Genomic DNA, 14837 nt, shown 5'->3' on the forward strand with positions numbered 1-14837 from the left:
TTTTTTTTTTTTTTTTTTTCACATTTTTAGAAATGAAAACTTCTCAGAACTTTCAAAGATTTACATTTATTTAACATACTATTTAAGGAAGACAATAATTTTAACATTAAAGATAAGATGCATGGGAAAACTAAGAGAATAAGTAGGTAGTTCATTCTTAGATCTTCTGAAAATATAAATGGCAAAGATCTGTGGGCCTAATGAGGTAGAGTAGTGTAGTTGTACATACACGCACAATAAGGGAAGAGTAATGCAAGGCTATTTTTTCTTCCACTCGGTGCCTCCCTTTTACCAAGTGCACACACACAGGCATACACTGGAAGCATATACAGACAAGCAGGCCAGATAGGCAGTAATAGCATTCTGTTAAGGGACAATAAATGCTACGAGCGTAGAAGGCATTTATTCAATAAGTGCCAAATATGAATCTGAATGTTGTAATGGATAAAGAACCTTGGTTACTAACTAGAAAGACCCAGGTTTCACTCCTGTCTTAAAATGAGTTAGTTACTGATACAAGAAAAATAATTTATCTTCATCTGTGTTTTCTGATTTTTAAAGCTAAGGAGTTGAGCTAGATTATTTTGAGGGTTCATCTAGGTTTAATGTTCTCTGCCTTTATAATTTTCTGTCATAGTCTTCTGACATAGGGAAATGAAAAAACATCAGATCATAGATTACAATAGAAGAATCATAATTTTTATACACAGATTCTATTATAATAATGCTGCTTCATGTTTTGAAAGGCTTTATATTCTTTAAAATATGTACATCTAACTGAATTATTTAATTCGATAATGGTGTTTTAAATAATAAAGATATAATTATATATCCCTTTTCAATATATGAATCTTTATACAAAAGATTTCTAAATTAAATGTTAGTGTTGTCTTTAATTAAAGGAGTCTTTTCACAAATATCACAGAATAATATTTGCAAGACTTTTAAAAAAGATAGCATCAGAATATTTCATTAATGTATAAAAATGCTTAAATTGCAGTTTCTAATTCTGTGATGACTTACTACAATAAAATTGAATTATTGCATCTCAGGAAATGAGAGCAGAATAAGAATATGCATATATTTTATGAACATTTATACAGAATATTGTAAACTTTTTTTAGTGAATGGGCTTTTCTAAAGTAAGCTAAAACTCACATTTATTTATTTGCGGATCCATAACAAGTATTTTCTTAATTTTATTTCATTGTATTTATTTATTTATTTTTAGAGATGGAGTCTCGCTCTGTCACCCAGGCTAGGGTGCAGTGGTGCAATCTCTGCTCACTGCAACCCTCGCCTCCCAGGTTCAAGCTATTCTCCTGCTTCAGCCTCCTAGTAGCTGGGACTACAGGAACATGCCACCACACCTGGCTCATTTCTTTTGTATTTTGGTAGAGATGGGGTTTCACCATGTTGCCCAGGCTGGTCTCGAACTTCTAAGCTCAGGCAATCGGCCCACGTCGGCCTCCCAAAGTGCTAGGATTACAGGCTTGAGCCACTGCGCCCAGCTGATAACAAGTATTTTCTATTAGTTAAATCAATGTATATTTAAATGTAATATTTACTGAGTGGTATTTAGATATTTATAAACTTGGTGTCTTGGGGAGTAGATCATTGTTTCCTTACACTGAAACATATTTTCAGCACACCCTAGAAATTCGATTAAAATTCTATCAACGGGTTCATTTTCTGCAATATAATAGGACAGATATTAAGAGGAACCCCACCAAATACAATGCATTTAGAACTTTTTCATGCATTGTTGAGCTACTGGTAAGGTAAGACAAATGCATAGAGGACAGAAAGTAGGCAAGCCATAGAGTTGGCGTTTTTCCTGGGATTCAGCTGATCCTGGTGGCTCACAGGCTCAGTTTTAATATGCCAAGCATGTCAGGTTTAGGAGATGAGGCCTCTAGTTAATGGAAAGATTTTTTAGTGTCTCCTGCACCAACTTAGGACTCCTGACAGTCAATATATCAGTGGTAAATGGGGAAAAAAGTCATGTTCCACAAAGAAATATAAAAGTTAGTGCAAAGAGGTCTTTGTTTAGTAACGTCCTTAGGAAACTGGCAGAAGCAATTAGAAAACTTTTTTTTTAAAGAAAAATACACTTTCAAGCCAACACACCCCCACACACACCTATTGCTATCATAAAGCACCAAGGAACTTCTAGAAGATCACCAATAGATACATACATATATTATACATACATATATACATATACAAATAAATAAATGAAGAAGCTAATGACGAAACAATGAAGAATTATTATGGTCACAAGCTACAAGATTAGATGCAGACAGATATGTTAAAGGACACAAATTATAGCTAGATAGAATAAACATGTTCTCATGTTATATACCAGAATATGATAATTATAGTTAACAATAATATATAGTTTCAAATAACTACAAAGAGGATATTGAATGTTCCCAACATAAAGAAATGATAAATGTCTGTCATAATAAATATGCTAGTTACCTTGATCACTATACAGGGTAATATAGTATTTGAACCATCACTGTGTACCCCCATAGAATGTACAATTTTTATGTGACAAAAAAAAAGTAGAATAAAGTATATAAAAAAGAAATTTCAAGATCAGATCTCAAGATACTGCTGATGTTAAAGTTATCAGGCACAGTATATATGTGCTAAAATTATCAGACACAGAATATAAAGTAAATATACTTAAGGGACTTGAAGAAATAAGAATAGGAATTGATGGTATGAAAAAGGAGAAAGATAACGTAACAATTTACCTGGTAGCTTTTAAAAACACAAAATAAGGCTTCTGAAAATTAAAGTGACCATCCCTGAACACAGCAAATGAATGGAGATGTAAAACATCTATTAGACACTATTAAAGAGTATTAGTTAACTGAAACATAGATATTTTTAAAAATCCAGAATGCAGAACGGAAAGAAAAGGGACAAAGATACACTAGTGAAAAAAAAAATCAGTAAAAAACAGCAACAACGAATAATTCTTGCCTCATGAAGCCGCATGGAGTAAAGATCAACAGAAAACAGTAAACATACAAAATAATTATACACACACATGCATGGATATAAGTGTATAGATGGTGATAAATGCTAATACAAATATTGAATGAAGCTGAGATAGTGGGAGGTGTCTATGAGAGGGCACAGTGGTAATTTTAAATGAGCTGGCTAGGGCTTTGTTGCCAACTGATACTTGGGTAAAACCATAAAGGAGTGCAGAAGTTGGTCATGTAGATATCTGGGGAAGAACATTCCAGAACATTACAAAGGAAGGCTGAGGAACTGACATGTTGGAAAAGAAGCCAAGAAACCAAGATTGAAGTAGTTTGAGCCGCAGGAGCCCAGGAAAGGATCAGGTGAGAGAGATAGCAAGCCACTTATCAGGAAGCACCTTTGGACCAGTGTAAGGACCTTGGCTTCTATGCTAAGTACAATGGGAAACCACTAGTGCATTATGAACATAAAAGTAACATGACTTGTAGTATAGTTTTAAATACACAATTTGATCTTCTGCTGAGTGTAGACCATAGCAAGAAAGACAGTATAGAGACTCAATAAACGTAAGCTATTATTACTGACTTTATTATGTTATGGTGTATTTTGTACAACTGCCATGGAACATATCCAGAACTTCTGGAGTCACATGGTGGAGGAGCACAAAGAGTTCATGGTGTTCCCTAGATTCCTCATTTAAGACAAGGGCAAATGTCATTCTAGGGCATCAGTAGAAACATACTAAGGGTGCCAGCTGAGGAATGGAGATGGGGTAGGTAGAGGCGAGATGTAAAGAATCTGATGGTTTTCCAAGGCCAGAGTAGAGATTTAGCAGATGGAGTATTTCTGTGGACCTAAAAGGAATTGATCCAATCAGGGTTTTAGCACTGTTCTACCACTTACTGGCTTTAAGACTTTGGTAAATCTCTAAACTTAGATTTGTCTTTATTTCCTTTGTAAAAATTTTTATTGTATAATAAATACATTGTATGCACGGAGAAGTATATGAAACATAAATGAACATTCCTACAAACATCTCAGTACTAGAGACCTTGTAAAGTACCTTGAAAAGCCTTGTTATGGACCCCTTCCCAACCACACAACCTTTAATTACCCTCCCTCAAAATAGCATTGATTCTGAGTTTTTTAAATAATCCTACTTCTGTTTTAATTATGCTTTAATTTTATCACCTTTGTATAAATTCCTGAGCAAGAAATATTTCTTCTTTTCTCTACTCTTTAATTCATTCAATAAATATTCATTTTATGTATTCTTTTGGAATTTATCATTTTTGCTTCACATCATATTTGTGAAATTCATCTATGTTAATAAAACGAGCTATAGCTCATTAATTTTCACTGGTGTATAATATTATATTGTACAAATAAATATATGTTCGTAATACATATTTATTGAACATTTGAGTTGCTTTCAGAATTGTTTGCTATGATCATTTTTGTACTAACAACCTACAGAAAACATCACGGAGTGCAATTTCTGGATCAATATATCAAACTGTGTTCAAAGTGTTTGTGCCAATTTACTCTCTCAGTACAGAATGCAAGTTTCCTTTATTGCACTTGGATAACAAGATTATTGCCAGAAATTTTAATTTTGCCATTATGAATTTTGTGTTTTATTTCTCATTGTGTTTTCTTTTATTTCTCTGATTACTAGTAAAATAAAAAATTTTCACACATCTATTGGCTAATCATATATCTTCTTTTTTGAAGTGTTTATCTTCTGTCCCTTTTATTTTAGATTCTTTTACTTTATTACTTTCTATTATAATTTTGAGAAAATAAACGTAAGTATAAAATAAACTTAAACATAAATATTAATATAAATTAACATGCATATATATATACGCATAGATATTCTAGATAATACTTTCTTGTCAGCTCTATCTGTAACAAATATTTTCTTCTCTCACTCTAGAGAATTATCTTTTTATACTAATACAAATGCTGTCAATGACAAAAATTATTACAATTTTTTAATTTGTTTTCATGATGCCGATACACACTACTGGAGACAGGACAATTTACAAAGGAAAGAGCTTTACTGGACTCACAGTTCCACGTGGTTAGGGAGGCCTCACAATCATGGTGGAAGGTGAAAGGCACATCTCATGTGGCTGCAGACAAGAGAAGAGAACTTGTGCAGGGAAACTTCCCTTTATAAAACCATCAGATCTCGTGAGACTTATTCAATATCACGAGAATAACACAGGAAAGCCCCACCCTCATGATTCAATTACCTCCCACCAATCCCTGCCACAACACATGTAAATTGTGGGAGCTACAATTCAAGATAAGATTTGGGTGGGAACACAACCAAACCATATCAGCATTTATAACTTAAAATGGTAAAATCTATCAACTTTATGTCTTATTTAAGAAAGCATTCCTTTTTCAAAGTGATGAAAGTACTTTTGTGTATTATATTCTAAAAGCTTTTGAGTTTTACTTTTATTTCTTTAGACTACTTGTGACTGATTTTTATAGTATGATATAATAGGTTGTAATTGTATTTTTTCCATATAGATAATTAATTATCTTAGCATCATTTACTTGCTAAACTATCATTTGATATCTTTACCACTGAAACCCTTTAAAAAACTAATTATTCATATTAGATAGGGCGTATCTCCTCATTTTAGCCTTCTTCAAGACTATCTTGGTTATTCATTACATTTTACAATTGTATTTTAACATTTATTAAAAATGTATGGGCATGATTGAAATTGCATTGAATCTATAGATGAATTTGAGAAAAATTGATATCTTAATGTTAAGTATTTGAAACCATAAATGTGATTTTATACAAAGTATTTCACATTTCTGACAATACTATGATCTTTAAAATTTTATTTTCTTTTATTGTTTTATACAGAAATGTAATACATTTTATATTTTACCCCGTTACATTGCTGAACTCTCTTTTACTTCTAAGATTTCTATAGATTTTGTCCCTTTTACTGCAGTTAATAGAAACACCTGCACAATGCTAAGGAGAATTTATTGTTTCAGGCTTCCTTATGTCTGATGTTAAACAAAATGCTTACAATATTTCATTGTTAAGTATAATGCTTGCTATATGCTTATGAAGACACTCTATCTGTTAGGGGAACTCCTTTTTCTTTCCATACTGCATCTTATTTTAAATCATGAATAAATGTTGATTTATATCAAACCTTTTCTGCATCTACCCAGATGGACATATGATTTTTCTATCTTAATCTACTAATTCATCTAGTATTCCTTGGATAAATCTACCTTGATAATGATGGCTAACTTTTTTAAAAATTCATTACTGGCCAGCCGTGGTGGCTCACGGCTGCAATCCCAGCACTTTGGGAGGCCAAAGCAGGCTGATTACGAAGTCAGTAGATTGAGATCACCCTGGCTAACACGGTGAAACCCCGTCTCAACTAAAAATACAAAAAATTAGCCCAGCTTGGTGGCACATGCCTGTAGTCCCAGCTACTTGGGAGGGTGAGGCAGGAAAATTGCTTGAACCCGGGAAAGAGAGGCTGCAGTGAGCCAAGATTGTGCCACTGCACTCCATCCTGGGTGACAGAGCGAGACTCTGTCTCAAAAAATAATAAAATAAAATAAATTACTAATGTTGGTGTGTTAATTTATTATTATTATTTTTATTTTTTTAAAGACAATATCTCACTCTATTAATCAGACTATATATAGTGCAGTGACATGATCACAGCTCACTGCAGCCACGATCTTCTGGACTCAAGCAATCCTCCTGTGTGAGCCTCCTGAGTAGCTGGGACTGCAAGTGCTTGCTACCATGCCCAGCTGATTTTTAAAAAATTTTTTGTAGAGACTGGGGAGAGGGGTCTCACTATGTTGCCCAGGCTGGTCTCAAACTCCTGGTCTCAGGCCATCTTCTCACCTCAGGCTCTCAAAGTGCTGGGATTATAGGCATGAGCCACTGCTGCCAGCCTAGTGTGTTAATATTTCCTGGAGATTTTGCATCTTTTTACATGAGACATATTTTGAATTTTTAAATTTCCTTTTTAATGCTGAAGGTTAAAATGGTTTTTACCAACATTGTGTTAGCCTCATAACGTAGGATGTACTGTAGTACTCCTAGCCAAAAGAAATTATGAATAGCAGTGTTAACAGCCTCATAAAATAAATGGCCAAATGTTTTACATATTTTCCAGTAATTTATTCAACAACTATTTATTTAGAAAGTACTGTATGTCAGGTATTCTCCTAGATACTGGAGAGAGAGTGGTGAATGTAATGGCCATTAATCTTTGTCTTTTGGAAACATATTCTAATAAGACATGACAAAAATAAACACACAAATAAAATATGTAACTCAGCAGATGCTGATATGTATTATTATATGCATTATATGTATGAACATATATACTGCAGACAAAGGAAGTAGGAAATGCTGGGGACAGCAGGGCTCACAATTTTCAAGCGATATTTACAGATGTTATCTCTGCAGAGCTAACCTTTGTAAAAAGGCCTGCTGGAAGCAAGGGTGGACAATCAGTGATTTCCGTACTTAATTTGATATATGGTGCACATAAAAATACGTGAGAATGACTCTGTCTTCTCACGCCTCAGCAACATACATCATTCCTATGTAGTTTAATCCAGGTACTCTCCCTACTCTGCTTCAACTAGGATCTCCCTCTAAGTACTCCATGCTTTCTCTGAGTCTTTGTACTTTTTCCGAGGAGCTCAGTACAGTTTTCTCTACCTAACTTGGAAAGTATTCAAGCACATCTCAAATTATTTGATAACTTTTATAACAGTTTTTTTCTAACAAAAATAAGGCTAAGTTTTCTTCTTCAGCGGAAATGAAATTCCATATGATATTAAATGGGCATACTAGAGTCTTTACAAGCTATAAATTATGGTTTATTATTCCTGTGGCCTTAAAAAAAAGTCAAATATGTTTTATTTTCTCTGGATTCAACCTTTATGAAGCATTGACATTTAATTCTTTCCCCAAGAAGTCCAGAAAAGTCAGACATTAGGATGGGCTGAGACCCATAATAGCCAATGTTTTAAGTACTACCAGACACTGAAAGTATGTCTCTGGCCATAAAATTGGCCTGAATCCTTAAAATTGTATTGCTTTAACATTTCTTATTTATTAAATTTTGAATGTTGTAGGTGGGAAAAGAAAATATTAGGCATGTGCAATATATGTGTTTTTAAGATCTTGAAAATAACTGGTTTAGTTTTGTTCTTTAATGAGATCATAGCTTTTTTTTTTTTTTAGATTTTCTCAGTTTTAGGTTGCATAGCCAAGCACATTTGTCATTTTTTATTTTAATCCTGAGAAAGAAATGTTAATCTAAGTGTCTATCTCCAGCAATGAACTTTTAGGGCATCTGTCTGGGAAGAGATTATTATTAACACAACATTACAAGAATGCTGGCTGAACTGTTGTTGGTTCTTTTTTTCGTCTCCTCTTGTTAAACATGTTTGAAAATAGATCTGGAGTGGAAAATCTCTGTGCATGCAAAAGCATTTATCAAAGTTAATAGACTCTGCTTAGGATATTTGTGATAACACCAGAGGAAAGACAAATAATGAAATACCTACCTTACAGTCCTGCAGTGAAGATGAGCATTAAGGTACACATCTGACACAAGTAAGTAATCAACAAATGGTGACAACCTTATTTTACAAAGAAAGTTAAAGTAGGCCTCTTGCAAAATATTTATAAAATAATTATTTTGCCTTCCAAAAACTGCATCATTTGGGTAAAAGTTTTCTTGTTCTTTCTTTCTTTGTTTTTTGTTTGTTTGTTTTGTGCTTTTTGTTTGTTTGTTTTGTTTTGAGATGGAGTCTTGCTCTATTTCTAAGGCCAGAGTGCAGTGGCATGATCTTGGATCACTGCAACCTCCACCTCCTGGGTTCAGGTAATTCTCCTGCCTCAGCCTCTGGAGTAGCTAGAATTACAGGCACCAGTCACCATGCCTGGCTGATTTTTGTATTTTTAGTAGGGATGAGGTTTCTTCATGTTAGACAGGCTGGTCTTGAACCCCTGGCCTCAAGTGATCCACTCGCCTTGACGTCCCAAAGTGCAGGGATTACAAGTGTGAGCCACCACACCCCGTCCAAAAGTTTTATATTTCAACAGTAAAACTGGCATAATTCAATGACCCCCAGAATTAGTAAGACTTTCCTGAAAGAATGGATGTAAAGTATTTATAACAATGTCTAAAAAAGACATATTCTCAACAAATGTTTACTGTTATTAATGTTATTATTAACAATAGTATTGGCCGGGTACTGCACCTCATGCCTGTAATCTTAACACTTTGGAAGGTCAAGCCAGGTGGATCACTTGAACACAGGAGTTCGAGACCAGCCTGGACATCATGGCGAAACCTCGTCTCTATCAAAAAATACAAAAATTAGTTGGGCATGCATCTGTGATCACAGCTACTCGGGAGGCTGAAGTGGACTTGAGCCCAGCATGCAGACGTTTCGGTGAGCCATGCTCATGCCACTGCAACACTACACTCCAGCCTGGGTGACAGAGCCAGACCCTGTCTCAAATATATATATAATATATATATATATATTACGTATATATAAAATCACACATAGGCTTTCTTTTCAACAAGAAACTCATTCATAAAAAGCAGCTAAATTGAGTTACTAATCATTGAGTAATCTTGTCAGGAGGATTACTTAAAGTTCTGAGGCTAAGCTAAGCCATTAGAAACTGGTCACTGTAGATGATTTAAGATTAAGAATACAGCTTAAAGAATATCAATAAATGAGATTATAAGCGATTTAAAATAAATTTGCCCCAAATTTCCAAGGATACAACATTTATAACATTTATAAAAATTGGAATATGGCTGGGCTCGGTGGCTCATGCCTGTAATACCAGCACTTTGGGAAGCTGAGGCAGGTGGATCACGAGGTCAGCAGATCAAAACCATCCTGGCTAACACGATGAAACCCCATCTTTACTAAAAATACTAAAATTTAGCCGGTCATGATGGCAGGCGCCTGTAGTCCCAGCTACTCGGGAGGCTGAGGCAGGAGAATGGCATGAACCTGGGAGGTGGAGCTTGCAGTGAGCCGATATCTCACCACTGCACTCCAGCCTGGGCAACAGAGTGAGGCTCCATCTCAAAAAACAAAAAACAAACAAACAAAACTGGTATTATAAGGCATTGACTGGAAGACCCTACCCAGTGTTAGGAAGAGGTCATGAGATCAGAAGTAGAAGTCAACAGAGACTTTTAAAAAATCATTAATGACATATTTCTTAGAATCAAAAAGCAGCAAAAAAAAAAAAAAAAAAAAAAAAAAAAAAAAAAAAAAGAAAAGAAAAGAAAAAAAACTAGAGCAAACATGACAAAATTTTAACGATTAATTCAGGGTTTTGGGCATTGTTCTCTGCATTCTAAATTTGTCAAGATAAATTTTTCAAGGTCTTAACATTTTAAAAGAAGAAAAGTCCAGCACTCAGGTGTGTGCAAGTCCCAAGAAAGCACAATGATGTCCAGAGAATGCTCTTGAGACAGTGGCAAAGATCAGAGCATTTGGGTAGACAGGGTTCAGACAGAATGGCAGGCTGGTCCCACAGGGAAAAGGAGGATTGTGTGTTCTCAGAACTTGCTTGCTCCCAGCAGCTGGCTAAATCTGCTCAGGGGCCAGGCCCTTGGGTATCATTGGCAGAATCATTTTAAATACACTCATCATTAGAGAACCAGTTCACAGAGGTGACAACATAAGGGGAATCATCTCTCCCTGCTCTCATGTTCTGCATCTCTTCAAATAGAATAGGTCAGCTTCAGGTCCCTTGGATGACAGCCTCACCACTTCACAGATGTAAGTTGCATTCCTGAATGCTGAGGAAAAAATAAAGTGTCCATCTGCCTCATGTAACCCTAGCCTTTTCTCTGAGGACTTTTCTTTGGATGGTACCTAGCCCCATGGATTGGCTTGAATTTGACATAAACAAAGTAAAGAAATGCTGTCTAAGAAAAAACTAATATCACATAGCAGGCCAAGTATATTGTATGTATTTCCTTTCCCAAGGATTCCAATGTGCTTCTTAACTGGTATATTATTTCCCTTCATTTTAGCAATTAAAATTCATGTATTTGAACTTTTATTTTCTAGCAATGAATGTAGGCTCTGTGGTATGACAAAATACAACCGTGTTTTATTTCTTTCTCATTTCGGAGTTGAATTAGTTGATTTGTAGTAATTGCTTCAATAAGGTGGCTCTAGGCCACCTGTCATTTTTTTCTGTTGCCTTCCCAGGGATTTGGAAATCTGTATGACAAGGCATTCTTAGTTTTGTCAGCAGTTTACTGGGACTCACCACCAAAGGCCTCTCCCTGCTTCCTTTATATATGAGGGAGGACTGATAGATATTTCTTTTCAGCCCATGAACAAAACCTTTCTGCTGTGCATTGCTTAAGGAAATTCAATGTATAAAACAGTCTACTCAAAATATAGACTTAACAGCAATTGTTTATATTTTCTTGAGGAATTCATGGTAAAAATCTTAAATAGGTAAATAGGTCTTGATTGATTGATTGATAAATAGAGATGATAGTTACATAAATGATAGACACATAGATTCACGTATACACAGATGATAGATGACAGAAAGATGACAAAATCAAGCTTCTCTATTACTTTCACATATATGATTTATAAAATCTGTTTGAGAGATTTGTTCTGTAAAAACATCTATTTCATAAAACAAGAGAGATGTGTACCAAATGTCTTCTGCAGTAGCCACTTTTGTCTCCTCAGCAGGGAACATTCCTACAGAAAACCAAGACTTTATCTCAGGGATAACCTTTTAGGAATATTAACAAGTTAGGACACGATGTTTCAATAAAGATAATTAACACCTCCACTCAACTCTGAAATTATTCTTTAGAAGTTGAAAAAAAAAACATGATATTGTGTGAACTGACAAAATTTAATACCAAAATGATGCTGATTTGTTCAGGAAGACTTGACTTTATTAAAACTGGTTTTATTATTGGTTTTTGTCACACTCATATAGTATTCTAAATTGGCTGAAATATTGTAATACTCAGACAGATCCTGATCACCTTAGAACTTTGCCCTTTCCTAGTGCCAAATATAATACATGATCCCCAAACTCCTACACGATGTGATTATTTTTAAGCTTCACTCATTTATACATTATAAAATAAGATTGCTGGCCAGATTCTCTTCCAGCTTATTAATTCCTTATCTTGTATTTTTGCTGTTTGCTTTTCAATGACAAGGAAAGCGCCAAATGCCTTCCAAACATACTTCTCTGATAATATTTAGACTATTTCCCATCAGTTTATCAAATTCATCCTCAATTTTCCATTGAAGAGATTGATACTGAAAGAAGGTTCCTCTTATTAACATTTTCCGCATTACAGTCTCATGAAGAGATTGTGTTGACAGTGATGTGTAAAGGAAGGCCAGAAACTAAAGCAGCAAAGCATTGGAAGGCAGGGAGATCAGAAAGGAGGCTCCCCTGGACTCATAACTTTTCAAATGTGAAAATATAGAATGAGCACAGTAATATATGAAACATCATTTAAAAAATTCAGAGGGTAAAATAACAAATCCCCTGTAATCAGATAAAAGAATAACTGGGGTTAAAGCAGCACCAACATGCAAAATATGTATTATCAAGCAAAGTGAGTTCAGTTCTCAAACTCGCAGTATATCCAAAATCAGTTTGCTCATCTTTTGTGCATTTGTTTTTTTGTTCATTCATTCATTTGAACATTTGTTGAGAGTTTACTATGTACAAATCCATGTCCTGAGACATGTGAGAAATATCAATAGGGGAAGACATTTTTCTGCATCAGTCTCATCACTGCAAAATGAATTTGGTGAGCTGGTGGGTACTGTTTACCTTAGCTACTCTGAAAGTCTATCTATGAAGTAAAGAAGACTTTAATCAAGTAAAGAAGACTTTGATCCTTGCTGACACTGAAGACAGTTAATCACCAGCACTCCGGTGAAATGTCAGATAATATAAAATGTCCTCAAAGGAAAAAGTTCGGGGATATGTTGTCTGTCAAATTGTATCACTGTGTAATGCCCTGCTCTGTTTGTAATCAGGGTATGTGCTGTTGTGTTTGGCTAAAATGTTTATTTTGAAGTTTCTATCTTTCCAAAGCATATTTATAGGGAACCCTAGGGAGGAGATTCTGGTCTTCTATGGAATGGAGAAATAAAGGCTTTCTATGAGATTTGAAGTCAATTGTGAATAAGTGAGACTTTTGGATGCTGTCATAACTTGAGTCTTTCCAGCATCACTAAGGAAAGGTGAGGTTTGTTCCTTCCTATTGATTTTGGAGAAACAGGATCCAGCTATTTACCAGAATGTCCTGGGCACAGTTTTCCAAGAGGCAGAGGTCTGCACTTGATGACCTCTGGAGGTCCTTCCTGATTCTATGAACAGATGCCATGAACTAAAACTTGATATCCTATTCCAAGTCAAGAAATTAAATATTCATAGTATCGTTTTTCATCTAATGATCTTGTTTCCTTTTATATTTAATTCCAGCAGTCAGCTTGAGAAAGCCTAAAGGTTCTATTCAAAATTTTATGAATCCCTAGGCCCACCAGATTGTTAATTGGATGGTGTATTACTATAAAGGAAGTGAGAAATGCCTAGCATAATTGTATAACGTTTGTTTTCTCTGCACTGTGGGAATTCTCAGGGGTTTCATTAGCAGATGGTTACTGAAAGCCAGAATCCTGGAGTCTGGACTGGTGAATAGCATTCTTCTTAATTATTTAGTAACTAGCCTGCACAGGTCAGGTCTAAAGCACAGATACTAAATTCAGAGCATCCTGGACAATAGACTTCCTTATCTTGAATTAGGTTTTTATTCTCTTCAATTAAGTAGTGCTAGGGGTACATAACACAATTCATCAAAGACATTGAGTGTTATTTACACGTGAGTCACCATTATATGAGATTTATAGACTAGATATCCTTTAAAAGCTGTCTAGTTTCCATTTATATACTTAACTTGGTAAACAAGCTAAGTAGCTAAATGAAGGCACTTCTCCAAAAATGACTTGTAGAGAAAGATTCTTCCTCTAGGGCTATGACAATCAAGTAATAAGAAAAAACAAGTGAATTGTATCATGATAAACTTGTTGGTAATATACCAAACCCTGGGGTTCATCTAAATTGATGAGTTTGCTTGATCTATCCCTATCAGATCAAGATTGTTATGTCCCTGGTCACATTCTAATTCTGACTCATGACAAATAAGCAAAGGATACAATAATTATGTAAATAATATTGCCATGTGTTGGGCAGGGAAATTTGGTGATGGCTATATAAGAGTTCATTATTCTACTTTTTTATTTTAGATTTTCAATTTCCTGAAATAGAAAGCACTTAAAATTTATAAGAGTTGTGTCCTGATTATATTGAATAAAAAATAAGTGTGGTAAAAGTTAGTAAAAACGTATAGATGTTGAATGTATAATCCAGGACTTGGTTGTCACGCCACCTTAGGCAACTTGACGATTCTCTGTTCCGTTTTTGTTGATGTTGTTGTTTTGAGATGGAGTCTGGCTCTGTCACCCAGGCTGGAATGTACTGGCACGATATCGGCTCACTGCAAACTCTGCCTCTCAGGTTCAAGTGATTCTCCTGTCTCAGCCTCCCAAGTAGCTGGGACTAAAGGCACGCATCAACACACCTGGCTAATTTTTTGGTATTCTTAGTAGAGAAGGGGGTTTCACCTTGTTGCCCAGGCTGGTCTCGAAATTCTGGCCTCCAGTGATGCACCCATCTCGGCCTCCCAAATTGCCAG

Source organism: Rhinopithecus bieti, unplaced genomic scaffold (assembly GCF_001698545.2).
Source record: "Rhinopithecus bieti isolate Rb0 unplaced genomic scaffold, ASM169854v2 scaffold_13349, whole genome shotgun sequence".
NCBI classification, from domain to species: domain Eukaryota; kingdom Metazoa; phylum Chordata; class Mammalia; order Primates; family Cercopithecidae; genus Rhinopithecus; species Rhinopithecus bieti.